Source organism: Dasypus novemcinctus, chromosome 25 (genome assembly GCF_030445035.2).
Source record: "Dasypus novemcinctus isolate mDasNov1 chromosome 25, mDasNov1.1.hap2, whole genome shotgun sequence".
Classification (NCBI taxonomy): Eukaryota; Metazoa; Chordata; class Mammalia; order Cingulata; family Dasypodidae; genus Dasypus; species Dasypus novemcinctus.
Window position 1 is genome coordinate 64,237,833 of NC_080697.1, and position 20,444 is coordinate 64,258,276.

A 20,444-nucleotide genomic window follows, 5' to 3' on the forward strand; every position below is an offset into this window, starting at 1 on the left:
GCTGATCCTGGGCCCAGGAACTCCTGACGCTCTCCAGATAGAATTTAGAATTTAGGTGGAGACAAGTTCCAGGGCTCGGCGGCGTTAGGGACAGAGGAACGTCCCTCCGAGGCCTTCCCCTAGACTGCCGGTCCATCCCTGGAATTTTCTTGTCTCCCTGAGTCTGAGGAGATCAACCCTGCCGGAGTGGGGAATCTCATTGATCAATCTCCCTGGGGCCTCCAAATGTTATAGACTAGCGATATTGCCCAGACTCAGACTTTGAATATAGTTCCATTTGAGAACTTTATTAGCCACGCAGTGACTGTCCCATCCTACGCAGAGTAGGGAGCAGCCCTGAGTCTCAGGGAAGGGGTGGTTTTATATCTTTTTAGGAAGGGGGGTGTCTACTAATAAGCAAGAAAGCAAGCAGGCACAGAAGCAGAACACTGCGGTTAGCTGAAGATAGCCTATCTATTTTTTTAAAAGCCCCATGTTATTTATTGGCACTTTTCTTGTGGGCAGCTCTGATTCATTGGCACTCTCCTTGGAGGCTGTTTTAAGTCATTTATCTATCTGAAGGCGTTTGCAATTCCCACCTCCCAATGTAGTTCTAATCTTATTTTTCCCAATGTGGCCTTACCCTTACATAATGAGGGAGTAGATGTAGCTCAAGCGGTTAATTTCCTGCTTCCCATGTATGAGACCCTGGATTCAAACCCTGGTCCTTCTAAAAACAAAATAAAAAAGTGAAATAAACCAACTCTCATTGGAGAGTGGAGGTAGCTCAATGGGTGAGGTTTTTTTTAATCTTTTTTTTTTTTTAATGTTACATTCAAAAAATATGAGGTCCCCACATATCCCCACCTCCTCACCCCACTCCGCCCATAACAGCAACCTCCTCCATCATCATGGGACATTCTTGCTTCCCATGTAAGAGGTCCTGAGTTCAATCTCTGGTACCTCTTGAAAAAAAAAACAACAGTGGTGGCGGGGTGACGTCATCAACCAGAGCCGGAAGCCATACCCTGAAAACACCTCCGCAGATACCCCGGAGGATGGTAGAGACTGGAGAGGGGCTCCACAAACGCCGAATTGAAGAAAGAGAAAAGAATCAGGTAGGAAACTTCTACCCGGGACCAACTGGTCCTCTTCGCTTCCCTCTCAGTGGGGACCCTGCAAAGCTTCTGGGTTCTGCAGCAAGCAGCTTGGATCCCTCTCACCCTGGAAAGAGATTTTCAAGGAACTAATAGAGGTGAGTTGGGACCCCGTGCATATCCAGGCACAGAGATCCAGTGCTGAAAACAATTTGCTGCGGGGTGCTGGAAGCAAAAGGGCCCCCATTCTGGGGGGGTGGATAAGGAATAAAATACCAGCAGACTTGCTGTGGCTGCGCGGTGCACTCATTACATCCAGTTTCTGTCGCTTGAATTCCCTAAATGCAACTGGGCCTTTCCGAGGGTCCCGCCTTTCTGCAATGACTCTCCGAGGCAGGTTACCCTAGCAGGGAAGAAACTTTAGGCAGAAAAGTCTCACAGAGGAAAATGGAGAGGGAGGATTAAACTGAACTCCTGCTGGACTAGAGAGTTCCAGAAATGAAAAGTGTAAGGAAAATGAGGGACTGAGTGAGAAAGATTAAACAAATCTTAGGAGCAGGGGACAAAATTCTATACAGAAACAAAAACAATAGATCAAGATTCATGAAGAAGGAAGAGAAGAAAAACCGGCAAATTATGGCAGGTTGTTATGTTTCTTGTACTGGGGAAAGGAGGGCTTATAAGAGATAGGAATTAAGTTAAGCTTCAGTTTGCTGATGTAGGGCTTAGCTTAAAGGTCTCCATCTAGGGTCTACTTAATTTATTTAACTTACCCCAGTTTGATCTGGCTGTCAGCCATTGAGAGTTGTGATAAAAATTTAATGTGTTGAACCAGTGTTCATTTACTGCCTAAGGCCTTGGGGTAATATTTGCTAGTTGTTTTCATGTTGGGCTCATAGATGATCATGATGTCAGTTTTAACATGATCATAATTTTTAGGTCATTCCAGACATAAAGAAATAATTTGCTGGGTCACAAGTGGTTGGTGACACACATTCAAATCTTTGGGACAGACAGTCCACCAGGGAGATTATAATGAATATTATGAATGATAAAAGGTCCAAATGACCACCTCATAGTATAAGCCAAAGTCCAGTTCCCATGTTTTGACCCAAATGAAATCAAAGTGATCAAAAGTAAGGCCTTACTTGTTTAAGTCATGTAGTGCATTTAATTATTTCATTTCATTTTACCTTAACTTCCACAGAAGTGTGTACCCAAATACAACAGGTGGTGTTGGCAATGACAAAAATGCCTCCCTGTTAAGCTAATAAGTAACAAGTTAAGCTAATAAATCTAATGAGTTGTTGTGCAGCTATAGTTTTAGCAGTAGATTCAGTAATTTCTCCTATTGTGATTCTAATCCTGTTTTCATTTGTGTTAGCCCCAAGCCAAGGTAGCAGCAATCTGCCCAAAGACCCAAACCCAGAATCATTACCTCCTTGGGTGAATTCTCTTTCCCCTGAGACTGTAGCTTGAGAGGAGTAGTCCAGTGAGAAGTTTTAGATTTATTATAAATTCCTAAAGGACTGTGAGGTGACCAAATGCACATTGCCCAGGCATTTTATCAACTGTAAAGGTAATTTACAACCCAGTCAAGTATCTGATAACATTTCCAAAACAAAAATATTGCCTGGGGAAATGGATATGGCTCAAGTGATTGTGCTCCCACCTACCATATAGGAGGTCCAGGGTTTGATTCTCAGGGCTGCCTGTTGAAAGGCAAGCTGGCCATAGTGGTGAGCTGGCCTGAGTGGAGTGCTTAGAACTGGCCCATGCAGAGAGTTGGCACAGCATGATGATGCAACAGAAAGAGGCCCAGAGGAGAGACAATAAGAGATGTAGCAGACCAGGGAGCTGAGGTTGCACAAGAGTTTGAGCACATCTCTCCTACTCTGGAAGGTTCCAGGATCAATTCCCAGGGCTGCCTAAAGAGAAGACAAGTAGACATAGAAGAACACACAGAGAGCAGACAGTAAGTGCAAGGCAATGGGGTGGGGGAGAAATAAATAGATAAAATAAATCTTAGAAAAATTTTTAAAAAATTATTGCCTGGCAGAACAATGTAAATACAGTCAATGTGATGTTGTTTACAGATTTATTAGTAGGAATACTATCATTTGTCCTTAGTATCCAAGGGTCTGTCTTATTGAGACTATAAATGAAAAGCTTTACCAAAAATTATTTGTATTGTGAATATTTTGCAGTTCCAGTAACCTAAACCTGAAAGTAGACTTGCATTGTTAATGTAACTTCTAGTTTGTGGAGGTATGTGGACTATAATGGCAAGTTTTCCAAACTCTTTTGTGATATCTTTATAGTTCTCTCAATCAGTTGTGTCTATTGTGTGGTTTACATACTGAGCAAAAACAGGTACTTTCCTTCCAATGCACTTTAAAGACCAATTCCTGAGACACTGGGTTTCCAAGTGAGAAAGTTTATTTGCTAGGCAAGCAAAGAGATCATTGGTCTAGCAAGGACCCAAAAATCTGCCTCCTTGATTTTGAGGAGATTGGGGTTTTTATGGTTTCAAACAGGGGAGGGTGGAGTGGTTATAATCACAGTAGTAAATATACACAAGCCTAGTTTTCAAATAACCATAAACAAAAGTAAGATCAGACTCTAATAACCATCACAATAGTATGTGTACACAAGGGTGTGCCTAATTTGAAATAACCATAAAGAAAGGTGAGGTTGACCTAGTCAGTTTTAGTAATTTCAGGTATTAGCTTTGGACTATTCTATAATATAGTGAAAAAATAAGGGGAAAAAACATCTGTATAATAATTCAGTAATCATAAACTTAAGTTAATTCTTAATTCTTGATTACAAGGTTCCAGGTCCAAGAAATTTTAAAGCAGAATAAAGAAAACTTGGGTCTAGTATTCATATCTGATATGAAACAAATGGTGCAGTTTGATCTGAAGAGACTGAACCATTTGGGATAAAAAAGAAATTTGTTATGGGTAGAACTAAGGGGTCCCTTGCAATGTGCATATATCAGGGTTGATGGTGACAATTCAGTCTACAAGGTTACATTCTTTTGAAAAGTCTTTGTAGAAACAGACAATGACATTGTCTTTCTAAGCTACTGCAAGGGCAAAGCGTAATGAAATATAAATATTTTATGCATTATGAATATTAGTAAGGTAGCATCTATGCTAGGATTTGATGTGTCACCTTGGGATAGTAGTCTCCTTTGTGACATTGCCTACTTCTCTTCCTGGCTAGTTGGATTTTTAACTCTGCATAATTAGTCCAGGAGTCTGATAGAACATTTTTTTGTTGAGTAATGTGGACCCATGGCCCAATACCCTGTAATTAATTTGCATTACCAGAAGTTAGGAGTACTTGGCAGGGTTCCTTTTAGTCAGGATCTGTATTTGTATGTGTCATTCCAGTAGATCCATTATCCTGGTGTCAGATTATGATTAATGGAGTATCTGTCATGTGAGACAGGAAAAGTGTCCTTTACTTGTTGAAGGTAATCTTTGGCATAATGCATTAAGGATTTGCAAATTGGGTCATATCATTGTGTGACAATGTTCTCAATTTATTCTCAGAGATAGGTCTGCCAGGAAAAATTTCATATGGGGAGAATTTGAATTACCTAAAATAAATGCTATGAATAAACAGAGGGCCTAAGGTAAAATTTGGGGCCTGTAAAGACTAGGTTCTTCAGCTAATTTAGACAGTATTAATTTAAGTTTATAATTATATCTGTTTTACTAGTGGCTGTTTTTGCATGAAAATATGCAAGTGCATTTTTAAAATATTCATGCTCAGTCCTTTTTGTGTAAACCTTTATTTAATAATAGTAACTGTATATGGGAATAAAATGGCAGAAAGGAGATAACTTACTTGTCCATAATTTTCAACTGGCATGCCAGATGTGAGGAACCCTCTTTGCTTCCAGAACATGATGAAATCACTGTAGATTAGGGGCTCTAAACCAGGGTCAAGGGTAGGTTTTCAGGGGGTCTGTGCATTTGAATTGAAAATTTTAATTTAAAGACTTGCTGATGTTGAGTGTCATAAAATTATGTGCTGCTACATTCTGAGTAGGGGTCCATCATGTTCACCAGACTGGCAAAGGGGTCCTTGGGAAAAAAATGGTTAAGAATCCCTGTTATAACTGTTCAGTGAATTTCCTTCTGATGGAAAGCAGGGTTGGGTAAGGGTACAGAGTTCATCCTTTTTGGTGGAAGAAAATTGTGGATGGCTGCCTTATGCAATCAGTGTGTGCATCTTAGTAAAGTATAGACACTCTAGAACTGTAAAAATTTTCCTTGTTTCTTCAGCACAAATATAGTCACATGGGTGACTCAGAAAATATTGGTAGATTTCCATTCCTCTTAGATATACAGATTAATAAGAAACTTTTTGCTATAGGTGTTTTAGACTACTTTCCCAGGACAACCAAAATCCATAAAAGTGTGACATATCTTTGAAAAAGCAGAAAAGTTGGTTTTGAGAGTTTTAGAAGGATGTGAATGCCACAAAGTTGTGCCTTGAGTAGATTTATCTTAACTAACATCTGTGTTAATCTAATTTTGTCATTTGAATTATAGGGCTGATGCTGTTACAACTACATTAAAAGAGAGTTTGCTATCAAAGTGCTGGCTTCTCTACAGAGAAAGAGGCTCTGAACTACACTTGTGATGAAAGCAGCCTCATTAAGACTTGGGCTCCCTGCATTCTCAGTCCATTTGGATTCTCATGAATAAGGGAGAGAATTTTAACCAGGTGGGAGAGTACTCATTAATTTTGTAAATGATTTACTTTTTAATCAGAATGTGTCATTTAATTTGACTAGAGGCAGCTGGATAAAGGCATCTGAAGTCAGGTAGAGTTACTGTGGATATATAATATTTCTGGATTTATAATTATTTGCTCACTTCCAAAGGGAGACTCTTTTACTATATTACCACTCAGGGAAGGATTTTATGCATTTAGACTAGGGGAGAGACCAAAATATGAACAAATAAATAATACTACAATGAAAACCTATATGAGTGATCTGAAAGAATAGTAGAATTTTAATATAGGCTATAGGAAGGGCAAAGGATACTTTTGCTTGGGGTTCAGTGAAGAGATCTCTCAGGGAATGACAAAACAAAGACTAAAAGAACATGAGGATGATGTGGGAATTTTTTTGAGGGGATTTCCATGGAAATGAAGGGTGGTTATAGTGTTCAGTGCTGAAACAATAGATAATATGAATATGTTTGAGTGTTTCTGAGAAATGAGTTCTTATTCAATCCTTGGATGCCTGGAGAAGTCCTAACTTAATTTGAAGGAAATATGTTGTTAAAGTGTCATATTCTTGATTATATTCATCTTGGGTGACATCAAGGTTAATCAGAGAGTTAGCTCTAGGAAAAGAGAATTTATTTTAGATTTGTGGGTTCATGATGGTAGTATTGTCTTGAATTATGTTGGATTTCTGCCTTTACCTATGAAAATAGAGTTGTACACTCAGTTTTGAGCCAACGTGGAGTAAACTGAAGCAATTGAATAGATATGTGATTGTCTTGATAGTGTACAGAAGTGGGAGAGAAAGGGGGCTACTTAAGAAGAAGCCTGTCGTGCTACTAACTCATTCTTTAAGGTGTGTGAGTAAAGCATAAAAGTGTTTATGTAGATTGACCCTGAAAGAATGAAAAGGAAATCAGGCACAAGAGATGAATTAGACACAAGGGGCATTTTGGTTCATAAAAGAAGAGAAACAATAAGGTTAAATGATGAGGTGATTAAGCGTGATAAGAGAGCAGTTGCTAGTAATGACTTCAGAAAGGAATAGGGAAGCCTGTAATTCAGTTAGAGAGATTCAACTTAAAACAGGTGACACGGCTCTTCAATGAGAGAAGAGTAACTAATGGATATGAATGCAGGAATAACTGTAGACACTGGTGGTAAGTTGAGGTGATTTCTTAAAATGACATCATTCACCTAGTTATTATGGGGTTAATCTCCTCTGATAAAAGTAATATGAAATGTGAGAATATATGGATTCAAGCTATGGGACTTGAAGTGATTATGGGAGATGGAAGAATGACTCAATTATCAACATGTAGTCTTTTTCCCAGATATATTTGAAAGCACTATGTATTAGTCATAAAGTGTGACAGCTTAGTAATGTGCTGTGTCACATGCAGTAATAAACATGACAGAAAATTAAAGTCACTTCCTATGTGGGCAGATATGGAAAATAGTAAGTTATCTATTGACACACTGCATAAATATAATGATATCAGAAATGTTCTTGGAAAAAGACCTTGACCAAAAGGGGGAAAATGTAAAAGACAAATGAGTTTATATGGCCAAGAGACTTCAAAGTGGGTTGGGAGGTCATTTCAGAGGTTATAATTATGCATGTCTTAATAGGATCTCATTTACTGCCAAAAAGCAGGGCTCCTGAGGTCTCTGAAGACATCCAGACACTAAAGTCAGGTCAGATAGATCAGGAGTTTGGTGCCTTACCAATGTGCCCTACTTTGGAATTTATGCTCCCCAAGGTGATAGGGTTGGACTCAGTTGTGATTTCCCTACACATGGCTCTTCTGTTCTTGAATTTGAACCTATAATTAGTATTAGAGTTGGTAGGTGTACATCCAAGAGACTTAAATCTTTGGGCTGTCCTTGTGCCAGCTGGGCCCTGAATCTCAATGGAGTTGCAAAACTTACTCTCCAGTTCATTGGTCCCACCTAGGACAACTAACAAGAGGTGAGAATGGACAATTTCCATACCAAAGAACTAGGAAAGTTTACAGCTGCAAGCAAGAGATTTCCATTCATCAGCCCGAATGGATCACAGCCCTCTCTTAATTTGAAGTGGAATGGACATCACCATCCCAGAATTCTCAGGATTGGGAATGAACTATGGACTAAAGTAGACTTATTGGTTTTCTACTTAGACCTATTGTGATCCTAGCAGTGGAAGAAACTATTTCATTGATGTGTAGGCAGTGGCCACTGGAGGTTCTCAGGGATGGGAGAGGGAAAACAGGTGTAATAAAGGGACATTTTTGGAACTTGGGAATTGTCCTGAATGACATTAGTAGTGACAGAGCATGCTAGTATGTATCTTGCCATAACCTACAGAATTGTGTGGGTAAGAGTGTAAATAAACAGGAATGTAAACTTTAATTCATGCTTATTGGCAGTGCTACAAATTGTGTTCCTCAATTGCAATGGATGTACCACATTAATGAAGGACTTGTTAATGTGGGAAGATGTGGGATGTGTGGGGATTAGGGCTTATGGGAATTGCCTATATTTTTTTGTGTAATGTTAATGTAATCAAAATATCTTAAAAAAATAAGTGCAATATGGTTGCATTTTGGGGACATTGGAATTGTCCTAAATGATATTTCAGTGATGGTTACAGGCCATTATATATCTGTGATAACTTAAAAATGCATGGGAAAAAGTTTAATCTATAATGTAAACTATAATCCATGCTTAGTGTCAATACTCCAATATGTGTTCATCAATTTCAACATGTACCACACTAATGAAGGATGCTGTTAATGTGGGAAATTGCAGGAGGGGAGGGAGTGGAGCTATGGGAATCTCCTACATTTTTTTTAAGATTCATTTTTAGTTTTATTACTCTCCCCTTCCCCCACCCCAGTTGTCTGCTCCTCTGTGTCCATTTGCTGTGTGTTCTTCTGTGTCTGCTTGTATTCTTGTCAGTGGCACCAGGAATCTATGTCTCTTTTTTGTTGCATCATCTTGCTGTGTGCAGTGCCACTCCTGGGCAGACTGCCCTTTTTTTCATGTGGCATGGCTTTCCTTACAGGGTGCACTCCTTGTACATGGGGCTCCCCTTCACAGGGGACACCCCTGCATGGCACAGCCCTCCTTGTGCACATCAGCACTGTGTGTGGGCCAGCTCACCACATGGATCAGGAAGCCTTGGGTTTGAACCCTAGACCTCCCATGTGTTAGGTGGATGCTCTATCACTTGAGCCAAATATGCTTCTCTCTCTTACATTTTTTATGTAACATTTATATGATCTAAGTATCTTTTAAAAAATTAAAAAATATATTCTCATGAAACATGCTGAAATATGCATGCTTGGAATACATCTGGCAGTAAATATTACATAAGTTGAGAAGTAATGTTTGGGAAGTAGGTTTGAAGCAGGCAAGTTAAGGAATCAATAGACAGATCTGGAACCTGGCAGAAAAACCACCACCATTGAACATGTGGAAATTGGTACTACCAAGATGGCTGCTACAGAAACTTGCAAGAATCCCATTCTGAATGAGATTTCCTCTGAAGTCAGGAGAATCTCTGGATAGTCTCCAGGGACCTTGTCATTGGTCCCTCCTGGGGGATTGATTGGTGGGGGAGTCAACCAAAACAGCAATCAGCTGGGACTACCCCCTATCATTAGCAAAAGGGTGTGATAATGTTTCTAAATGCAAGTGCAAAGGCCAACTGACCCTCTCTTGCCTTTTGACCCCTGTTCCTGACTTCTGCCCACTGTTCTAGCCTTCTTCACCCCTCACCTGGATCAATATACAAGTAAACCTGGGGATTTATAATCTGTAATGGGGAATTGTAGTCTGTCAACCCTCTTTATCACTCTTGAGCCCCTTCCTCTTTACTTGGGCCCCACGATCTGTTATTTTCTCCCATTTCTCTTCTGACCATTCTCTAATAAGTTACTGGCCTAACTAACCCAGTTTGCTCTTGAAATTAATTTCTTATTGCTTGGCCAAGGACATAGAGAAAATCTGACAACAGGTTCAATGGAAAGGAGATTTTCTTGAACAGGTTTGCTGTTCCTGGGTGTAACTAACAAACTCTATGAAGAGGAAGTTTTGACAACAGTGAGGATCTGAATACTGAAATGAGAGGTGACATTCCATGTAGTACCTAGGTGTGTTATGTAACCCTTATGATACTCAAAATTGGGATATAGGAAGAAAAAATTCAAACTCTAGCTGTGTCTTTCAGTGGCCATATAAATTTGTCATTTTACTTCACCTCTCTGAACCTTAATATAGGTCATTTGTTAAAGCAGTAAGTTAGACTTTATCAGTTGGGTTACTGAGAAGATTAAATTTTAAATAAAATATGTAATTATCCAAACATGTTGAATATAATCATTTTCTTCCTGGAATTGAGGTACAGATGATTAAGTTAATCTTGGTTCTGATCAACCTCATAATAATTATATATATATATTCTTTTTTTCTTTTATTTTAATAATATATATTCTTAAGTTTCTTAGTTGATATCCAAATATATTTGTGTGGGATGTAGAACTCAGTGTTGAGCGGGCTGCATTATACATATGGAAGAATAAAGATAAAGAATCCAGAAATCAGAAATGCATGTGAGAGAACCAATGCTAACACAAAAAAACACTAATATTTATAATGAGAGATTCCAGTCTGCTTCATCTTATGGTGAGGACCCAATTCCAGATATGATTTTGGTAAGGGATACCTATGTTTTGGAATCAGCAGTGAATTAGAAGTCTCCAATGAACCAGAGGCAAGTGTTGCAATTCTGTTGAGGTTCAGGGCCCAGCTGGCTCTTGCACAGTCCAGAGACTCAAGTCTCCTGAGCATACACCAACCCCAGCACCTACCACAGGCTCAGTACATGACAGAAGAGGCATGTGTAGAGAGGCCACATCTGAGCCCAACTTCATCACATTCAAGAGCACAAGTTCCAAAGTAGGGCCCATTGACAAGGCACTGACATGGTCTGTCATGACTAGAACCTGGGTGTCTCTGTGGCTCTCAGGAGCACCACTATTTGGGGTTGTATCTACTTTGGCTTTCTCTGAGATCCTGCTGAGATGTGCATAAGTGTGACCCCTCTGATGATCTTTTGACTCATTTCAAAGTCCCTTAACCATATAAACTCATTTGTCTTCACCATTTCCCTCTTTTAATCAAGTCTTTTTCTAGTTGCATCACCAGCTGGTGTTTGGTAGTAATCACTTGGCATCAGGGAGGCCATCCCGGGGAGTCATGTCCCATGCGGGGGGAAGGTAATTCATTTACATGATGAGTTTGGCCTCAGCAAAGTTGTAACTCCTGCACTTAGGTTCATTGGACTTACCCAGGTCAGCTAACAGAGAGAGGAGAATGGCCAACCAGCACACCAGGGAAATGAGAGTGTCTACAACTACAAGCAGGAGAATCTCTTCCAACAATCATATAGGATTTAAGCACCCTCTTGATTTAGAAATGGAATAGACATCTCCATCTCAGGGTCCTCAGGATGGAGGAATAAAATATGGATTAGAGTGTACTTACTAGTAATTTACTATAGAATTGTGACTCTAGCAATGAAAGAAACTATCATTGATGTGGCAACAGTAGCCATGGGAGTTGGTAATGGCATGGAGAGGGAAGAAGAGGTATGATAAGGGGGCATTTTCAGGACTTGGAGTTGTCCTGAATTATATTGCAAGGACAGGTGCAGGATGTTATATATCCTACCATATCCACTGAATGGACTGGGAGAGAGTGTAAACTACAATTAAACTCTAACCCATGCTGTGTAGCAGTGTTCCAAAGTATATTCATCAAATGCAATGAATGTGTCACACTGATGAAAAAGGTTGTTGATGTTGGTGGAATGGGGGTAATGGGGATATTTTTACTGTAATATTTTATTGTAATCTAAGTATCTTTATAAAAAGCTGTTACAAACGAAAAGAATAAAACTGGCATATTTTCAAAAAAAAGTCTCTGAACATCGTGGGCTAATTAATACATGCAATTCATGGATTTTCATCTTTTTATCTATAATATGAAGATAATCATATCTTTATTAGCCAGAGAAGACAAGATCTCCAACATCTTGACTGTGGGAAAGGAGAGTCCTTCCTTATTTCTCTTGAGCATACCTTATGTTACATTTTGTTTGGGCAGGGGATACTCCAAGGTGAAAATTTTGGCATTCATGATGGGGGGCCTAGAAAATTGTGATCAACACTTGAATCTTAAGACTTCTTTCTCCATTCTCAGCTTTGTTTTCCTTCTGCTTTTCTGCTTGAGAGTGAAAATCCAGAGGAAGACAGATGCCAGCTAAGGTTTTGGCAATGCAATCACATGTGAGTAGGTCATTCTTTTTGCACCTCTGTTGCCAGCATATGAGAAGATTTCTCCTATTGGTGTGCATATTCCAAGTGTATTCAGGAGTTATTCAAGGATCTTATCTTAAGTTTATATATGACTCTTTATTAATTATGGTAAGTAAGGTATGGATCTATGAGTAATCTTCCAAGGTAATTAGAAGAGTTGGTTAAAGCTACCATTAAGTCTATGTATTCTCTGAGATGATTACAGAAGTTTTCGTTTTCTCACTCATCCATGGCTTCACTGAATAAATAATGAAGTCATGTATCATGTTAGTGCTTGAGTTTGGCCTGGCCATATGATGAATAGTGGTGACAGAGGTGAGTAAGAAGAGATGTTTACAGTCAGAAGGGATGCTGAATTTTCAGCTGTGCATTCAGGCAATCCAACATTACAGATACTGGGGTGTAAGGGTAGATATGTTTGTCAGAAGCACATGAGAAGTTTTGTAAATTAAATGAAATTAGAAATAATGTATTTGTTTCCTCCAATTTTAATTTTCTTAAACTTTTGATGGAATATATTTGTACATTTTGAAATATCTTCAAAAAAGATTTATTGAAAACCACTCATTGTTCTCACTCACTGACTGCTCTCTGTGTCTTTTCACTGCATGCTCATCTTCCATTTAAAAGGAACCAGGAACTGTACCTAGGACCTCCCATGTGGGAGGGGAACAACCAATGAATTGAGCCATCTCTTTTCCTGCTAGTTGTGTCTCTCACTGTATTTCCTATTTGTGTCTCTTCATTGCAATATCTTGTTTCATCAGATTGCCATGCCAGGCCATCATATCATTGTCTCTTCATTGCATCATTGTCTCTTAATTGCATCATCTTGTTGTGTCAGCAAACTCTGCCAGCCCATAATGACAGCTTGCTGTCTTGCTCATCTTCTTTAGGGGGACACCAGGACCAAACACAGGGCCTCCCATGTTGTAGGCAGGAACCCAACTATTTGAGACACAAACACTTTCCTTGAAATAATTTTTTTAAAACTACAATTCTCCTTACCACTCTTGCTCAAATGTCCCACCTTCAATTTTGTAAATTAAATTTATTCAAATTTTATAAATGGCTGCCATGTATAGAATTATTTTTTCCTTCATTGTGGCTGTGGTTTCAGAAGCTGTATAATAGAATACAATTTATGTCTTAGTGAAAATTTTTAAAGATTAGTAAGGGTCAGAGGCAATGAACAGGATTGTTTTAATCTTAGCTGACATGAAGATAAAAGTGAGACAATGAAACTGGTCTTTGTAGACCCCAGAGAAAGTTGAGATTGGGAGGTCTTCTACCACAGGAATGGTCAGTCTAAGGCCATGTATCAGTACAACTCTCTCAGGTGCCCCCGGCTTGTGACACTGAACCATCTGTATTTCTACATTACAATGAATACCTGAGCTATGTACCACTGAGCAAATCAGGACTTACTGATTTGAAGCCTATTTCATTTTGCAGAATTCTGGTTATGTTTTCAAGTGTCCCTGCCATTTTAATGAATAATAGCCCTGTGAATTGAATTTAGATAGAAAGCAATTGATACATTAACTTTCATTTGCCAAAATGCATAACATATTCTTAAAAGATTTTATAAATGAGAGGAAAGCAAGCTCATCTATATAGGGGAGTAACCTAACCATATCCATTTTTTAAAATAATACATATAATCCATATTGCTTGCCTTATAATATCTATACATTTACTTAAAATTGTTGACAAATATTGATTTAGTTAATAATGTTCAAAGGAAAGCTGAATAATTAACAGAAAGAGGCAAAATTACAAATTATTGGGATATTTCCAGGTGTATATCACACCTATATCACATGATTTTCTTTTACAATGGGGTATTGTGGGTTCAGAGTGTGTCTGTGCCTCTGAGAACATCTGAAAGGCAAATTGAAGTTTACCATTGATAATGATGTTTCTGGAACCCCAACACCTTTTGAGTTTTATATACACAGTTTCTGCTGCTTTAGTGCTGTTATTTTGTACATCTTACTCAAGACATTGGTAAGGATAGCCCTGTGTGAACACAAATTTCTGTGATTTTTTTAGGAGTTAGTGACCTTCAAGGATGTGGCTGTAGACTTCACCAAGGAAGAGTGGGACCTGTTAGACACAACCCAAAGAAAGCTGTTCAGAGAAGTGATGCTGGAGAATATCAGTAACCTGGTCTCAGTAGGTGGGACTCTCAAAATTGATCTACCACCTATATCTGTGTTTTTTTATCTAACATCTACTTAATCTATCTATATATTCATCATAAATCATTTTTCATTTTTTAATTCAGATGTCTACATCAGCTTCTCCAAATTGTATAAACTTTCTTACATTAAATTTTTATATTTTATAATTTTAATACATTTATATTGTGCTAACAATCCCTAAATGAATTTGTTTCTTCATTTTTTATTATATCTGGTTCACCCCAATAGAATTTAACCTTCTTGACAACAATTTAATGTCTTTCTTGAATTTCAATTTCCAGTAATCATGGCTATGCTGATATAAATATCCTCCTCCAAGTGCTATGCTGAGGTTTCAGAACACAGTAGTAGCAACATTGCATATATCCTTTTCCATATAGAATTTAGATCATTTTTGGAGAATTTATGTTAATTAGATTATTTTTGAAAATAATATTCCATCACTTTGAAAACATAGACTGCGGTCACCCCTCGGGCTGAAGTGTGGTTTGCTGGCCTGGCGGGGGAGCAGCCGCGGCAGGCCAAGCCGCTGCCCCCATAATAGGGTGGCTGGTCAGACTCAATGCCACCCCTGAAGGGAGCTCAGCATGGGCGCAGAGTGCCCTCGGGTCTCCCCTTCTCGGCAGCCATGCTTCCACAGCCGCCCCTCCTCCCAGATGGCGCCACCCGATGCCTTGTGGGGCGGCACCCTTCTTCTTCCTTCTCCCTGCGCAGGCGCAGGGCAGAAAATTCCAGTCTGCCCTTTTCCCCTCCCCTGACAGCAGAGTTTGTTAGTTACACCCAGGAACAGCAAACCTGACAGCAGCAACAGCCAGGCGTGGGCGGAGAAATCCAGTCTACCCTTTTCCCCTCCCCCGACAGCAGATCATTGTTTCCTTAGGCTGTTTTGAAGTACCATCTAGTGTATTTTCATTTCAGCCTGAAAGACTCCCATTAGCATTGCTTGTGAGGCAGGTCTAATAATGATGAATTCCCTCAGCTTTTGTTTTACAGAGAATGTCTTAATTTCTCCCTCATATTTTTCCCTCCCTTCTCCCCTCCACCCTGCTTTTTTCCTGTCTGTGTCCATTTGCTGTGTGATCTTCTCTATTTCTCTTTTTTGGTTTTGGCTTCTCAATTTTCCCTTTAGGATGCACTGGGATTTGATCCTGGTGACCTCTGATGTGGAGAGAGGTTCCCTGTCACTTGTGCCACCTCAGTTCCTGGTTTCTGTTGATGTCTCACCTTGACTATCCCCTTCATCTCTCTTTTTTGTTGCATCATTATCTTGCTGCATGGCTCACTGTGTGGGCACTTGCTCACCACATGGGCACTGGCTTACCACATGGGTTGCCACATAGGCACCACTTACTATGCAGGCACTGGCTTACTGTGCAGGAACTGGCTCAATGTATTGGTTGCCACACAGGCTCTGACCCATCATGTGGGTCACTGCAGTCACTGCCTTGCTACATGGCCCTGGCTCACCACATGGGCACGCCTTTATCAGGAGGCCCCAAGGATCAAACCTGGGTCCTCCCATTTGGTAGATGGAAGCCCCATCACTTGAGCCACATCTGCTTCTCTCTCCCTCATTTTTGAAAGAGCAAATCACTGTATAAATTTTTGTCAGGCATTTGTTTTCCTTCAGAACTTTTAGTATTTCACCCCTCTGCCCTCTTGCCTCCACTGAGTTCTGATGAGAAATCAATCACTTCTCAATCTAATTGGGACTCCTTGTATGTAAAAATGTTGCTTTTCTCTTGCAGCTTTCAAAACTCTCATTGTCCTTTGTGCTTGGTAGTGTAATCAATATATGATGGAGTATATTTTTTCATGGTTATCCCATTTGGTGATCACCAACCTTCTTGGATTTTCATATTCACACCTTCTTAAAAGTTTATAAATGTTTCTGTTATTTTTTTTAATATCCTTCTGGCCCTTTTTATCTTTCTTCTGCATTTGGCAAAGCCAGTTATATTGTCATGCAATAGGCGTTTTAGGCTATTTTCACTTTCAATATTTCTTTTCTCTTTGTCCTCCTCAGCCTAACCCACATCAAATGTTTTTATTCAAGATCACTGCCAACTCCAATCTACTCTTGAAACCCTCCTGAAAATTTCTCATTACCATTTATTGTGGTATTCAACTCTGGTACTATTGTTTTGTTGCTTTTATTTAAATTGTTTACATTTTTCTCTTTACTTAAACTTTTATATTGCTCATTTGTTTTTCTGATATACTTTAGTTCTTTATCTGGACTTTGATTCACTCTCTTTAGAGTTTTTAAGATCTCTCTTTAAAATACTTTGTTCATTATGTCCACATTCTCATCCTCTTCATTAGAATTTTCTGTATTTTTATCTGCTTCCTTCGGATGGACCATCATTTCATATTTCTCCATTTGTATTTTGTTTTTTTCTTGCACATTCTATGTGTTAATATTTTAAATGGCAATTCTTGTATTTATGCCTGGGGTGGATTTTTTTCATTTTCTAAACAGCTGGTGAGAAGACAAACATTTCCTTGGAATTCAGCCCTCTTATCAGGAAAGTTTGTCAAGGCAAATGTACTGTGCAGGGTTTTCCTTGTCTTTCTGGGCCCCCATCTTGTCCTGTGGCTTTGTTTGTTAGTTGTTTTGGAGTTTCACTGTTTACAGGAGTATGGTTCTCTGCTCTTTTCCTAGTATATAGACTGCCCTTTCCTGAGTATTTGAAGCTGTAGGCCTTTGTCTCAGACTGTCCGCTTCTATAGTTTTTTACACATTTCATTGTCTCATGCTGCTTTTGTGCAGAGTGTAAATTCTGGTAGAAAGGTCACCTCAGGGATGAATTTCCCAAGTTGTTTCCTAGCCATAACAGAGCCAAGGAGTAATGAAGGGTTGCAGACTTGCTCCAATGTGTCCTCTGAAGGAGGACAGTAAGGACAGCAAAACTTGAATGCCTTCCTAAAGCTGAGCTTTTCTAGCCTGGAAAGCAAATGCAGCACTTCAACTTGCTCTCCCCCACAACCCTGGGGAAATGCTTCTTTAAATCACCACTGCCTCTGCCTCTGTCCAGGAAAGTTTGGTAGATGCCACCACCTTTGTGCAGAGCAGGTTAAAACAATAACTTCCTCCAGAGTCATTACCCAGTGATCTGAACTCAATAATCAAAAGCTGTGATCAGTGATCAGCTGTTACTCTCCTGTTCTTGGGGGATAGGAATTTTAAATACCTTTCTGTCAGTGATAGCTAGCCAGTGTCTGTACCCACGGGGATGGCCTTTTATAAGAGTGTGTGATGGGCACCAGTAGCTGCCACTCAGAGACTGTAATTACAGTTTTTTATGATGGCTTATTGGCCTCTTCCTCCTGCTCCTCCATGGATGTTGTACAGTGTTATCCTGGACCTGGACATTTGAAATAGGTGTTTCAGATGTTTCCTCCCTGTTTTATAGTTGTGGACAGATTGAGTACTGGAACTTCCTACTCTTGTTATCTTCCTTTTGTCTCAATTTTTATTTCACCTGCAGGTCTCCATCTTCAATTCTCATAATCTCCTGAACAACAAATGGCCTCACACTCACCACAATATTATTCTTGGAAGCCTGATTGTAATCTTGGTTCCAGAATGAAAATAGATATGAGAAACCATGGGCCAGGCACTGGTAGCCCCAACCTCATTGATCTCAGATTAAACCAGTTTGACAGCTCCCTGGTATTCATGGGGGATTCTTATAGTCTCATTTATTCGTACCATTCCTCAAGAGGATGTAAGCATCATGCCATACATACCTGAAATGTGGGGCTTTACCTCTACCTAGGATTGTAGACAAGGTTGAAACATTGGTTGCCACCATCTTTGTGCAGAGCAGGTTGAAATAATAACTTCCCTCAGAGCCATTACTCAGTGATCTGAATTCAGTAGTCAAAAACTGTGCTCATTGATCAGCTGTAGACAGTTTACTATGCAAATGCTTTGGTCCTGTATTGCTCAAGACACCACCACACAAAAGATATGAAAGTTTAAAATAATGGCCAAAAAGTCAACCAATTCCATTCCATAATTCACAAGGCACTCTGCTTGCAGCCCCCAAAATCAGTGGAACAAGTTGCTTTGTAGTGCATCTTGGGAAATAGGCTCAGGCACAAAAAATTTTGTAGTAAATGAACAGTTTATTAATTAGCACAAATGGCCAAAACAAGAGGCAAAAAGATACAATCATGGCCAGTCTCCCAGGCAGGCCTGCTACTCAGGCCAGAGTTGGTTGATGCCTGCTCTACATGCTCCACTAGGAGAGAGTGACTTGTACTGTTTCAGTGTTGAGTATTTATACACTCAGAGGGAAGATGACAATAAATCTTAACATAATTGATCTTATTTCACAATTTGGAATGTTGTGCACTTATATACACTGAAAAACTGGCATTATGGTAAATTACTCTCACCTTGATGGTGCTTTATTCACAGCAGGCCTAATTAAATGCCAGAAAAGATAGCCATTGTTTCATGCAATGATTTGAAGGAATTAAAAAGAATTATCATGTATAGATTTTCATTAATAGCAATGCTTCAATATTGGTTGATCAGTTTTAATAAATGGGCCACACTAATCTGCAATGTCAGTAGTGGTAACCATGTGTGGGTGCCAGGATGTATGGGAATTCCCTAAATTGTTATTGTAATTTTTCTGTAAATATGAATCTAAACATCTCTAAATATAAAGTTAAAACAATCACACTAAAGAAAAAAAGAAAGACTACTATGGTCACTAATAAAGTATAGGTGGTTACAGAGATATCCTTTCATGTGAGGAGATGAAGTGAGCTTCAGGGTTAGTTATGAATTTGAAGGAGGCAGCCATTCAAAGTGCAAGAGTTTCATGGCAGCAATCACAGGAAGCGCAAATGCTTTAAATGGGGAAAGAAGTTCCCCAGTTCAAGGAACAGAAGAGAGAGTGGGGAAAATTGGTTGGGAATGCAATTGGAGAGCTGAGAAGAAAGCAGATCACATGGGACTTTGGAATCTGTATGTAGAGTAGTGGGAGCAGTGTAGAAGCAACAGGAAGAACATGGCATGTTTCTGGGCAAGTTAACCCTTTTTTTTTTAGGATTTTACTTATTTATTTATTTCTCTCCCCTCCCCCCCCCACCTTGGTTATCTGTTCTCTGTGTCTGTTTGCTGTGTCTTCTTTGTCCGCTTCTGTTGTTTTCAGTGGCATGGGAATCTGTATTTCTTTTCATTGCGTCATCTTGTTGTGTCAGCTCTCCGTCTGTGTGGCACCATTCCTGGGCAGGCTGAACTTTTCTTTCACTCTGGGTGGCTCTCCTTACAGGGTGCACTCCTTGTGTATGGGGCTCCTCTACTCAGGGGACACCCCTGTGTGGCAGGGCACTCCTTGTGTGCATCAGCACTGCACATGGGCCAGCTCCACATGGGTCAAGGAGGCCCGGGATTTGAACTTCATACCTCCCATATGGTAGACAGATGCCCTAACCACACTGGGCCAAGTCCACATCCCAAGTTAACCCTTATTTGTTCTAACCTACTAAGGTAAGGAATAGTCAAATGGGTAAGATGTTTCTGCCTAACTTAGTGAATCTATCCAAAATATGCAAATAGATGAACAATATACTTGAATGTGCAAATTTTAATAGGCCTATTTTAGTTGACCTTGACTATGTTGCTTGTCATCTTCCCCCAACAACCTTGCTCAATCACTTCAGATGTCTTCCCTCACTCTCTCTGGCTTTCCCTTGGCACATAAGCATGCTCTTCCCTCTCTTTATGTCTCATCCAAAACTGAAATATCTGCTTTGCTGAAGGCCGTCACCACTGTAAGTACTTCTCCTTCAATCTCTCAGCGCTACGGTTCTTAGATGAGTCTTTCATTACTTCACACTACTTACTCATTTCCAATTCAACTAGCTGTGATCTTGTCACACTTCAGCCAACTACTCCACTGAAACTGCTCTTCTAAGGATAATTTACATTCAAGTTCGCAATTGTAATGGACACATTCCTCTTTATCTTCTTGATCATTTCTTCCTGATTTCTCTCATCATTATTTATAGGTTTGATT

The 20,444-nt window shown here is 39.6% G+C and overlaps 1 long non-coding RNA gene across 2 annotated transcripts; it reads left to right on the forward strand.

The window, feature by feature from the left end:
- Positions 1-985: 985 nt before the first annotated feature.
- On the forward strand, positions 986-19,119 carry LOC105745474 (uncharacterized). 2 transcript variants are annotated; one of them, XR_001118166.3, is made up of 4 exons: positions 986-1,234; positions 5,648-5,822; positions 12,081-12,166; positions 14,252-19,119. It is a non-coding gene; the product is annotated as an uncharacterized lncRNA (long non-coding RNA). The 2 variants fall into 2 exon arrangements; XR_002795613.2 differs by having other exon boundaries at positions 986-1,097.
- Positions 19,120-20,444: the final 1,325 nt, after the last annotated feature.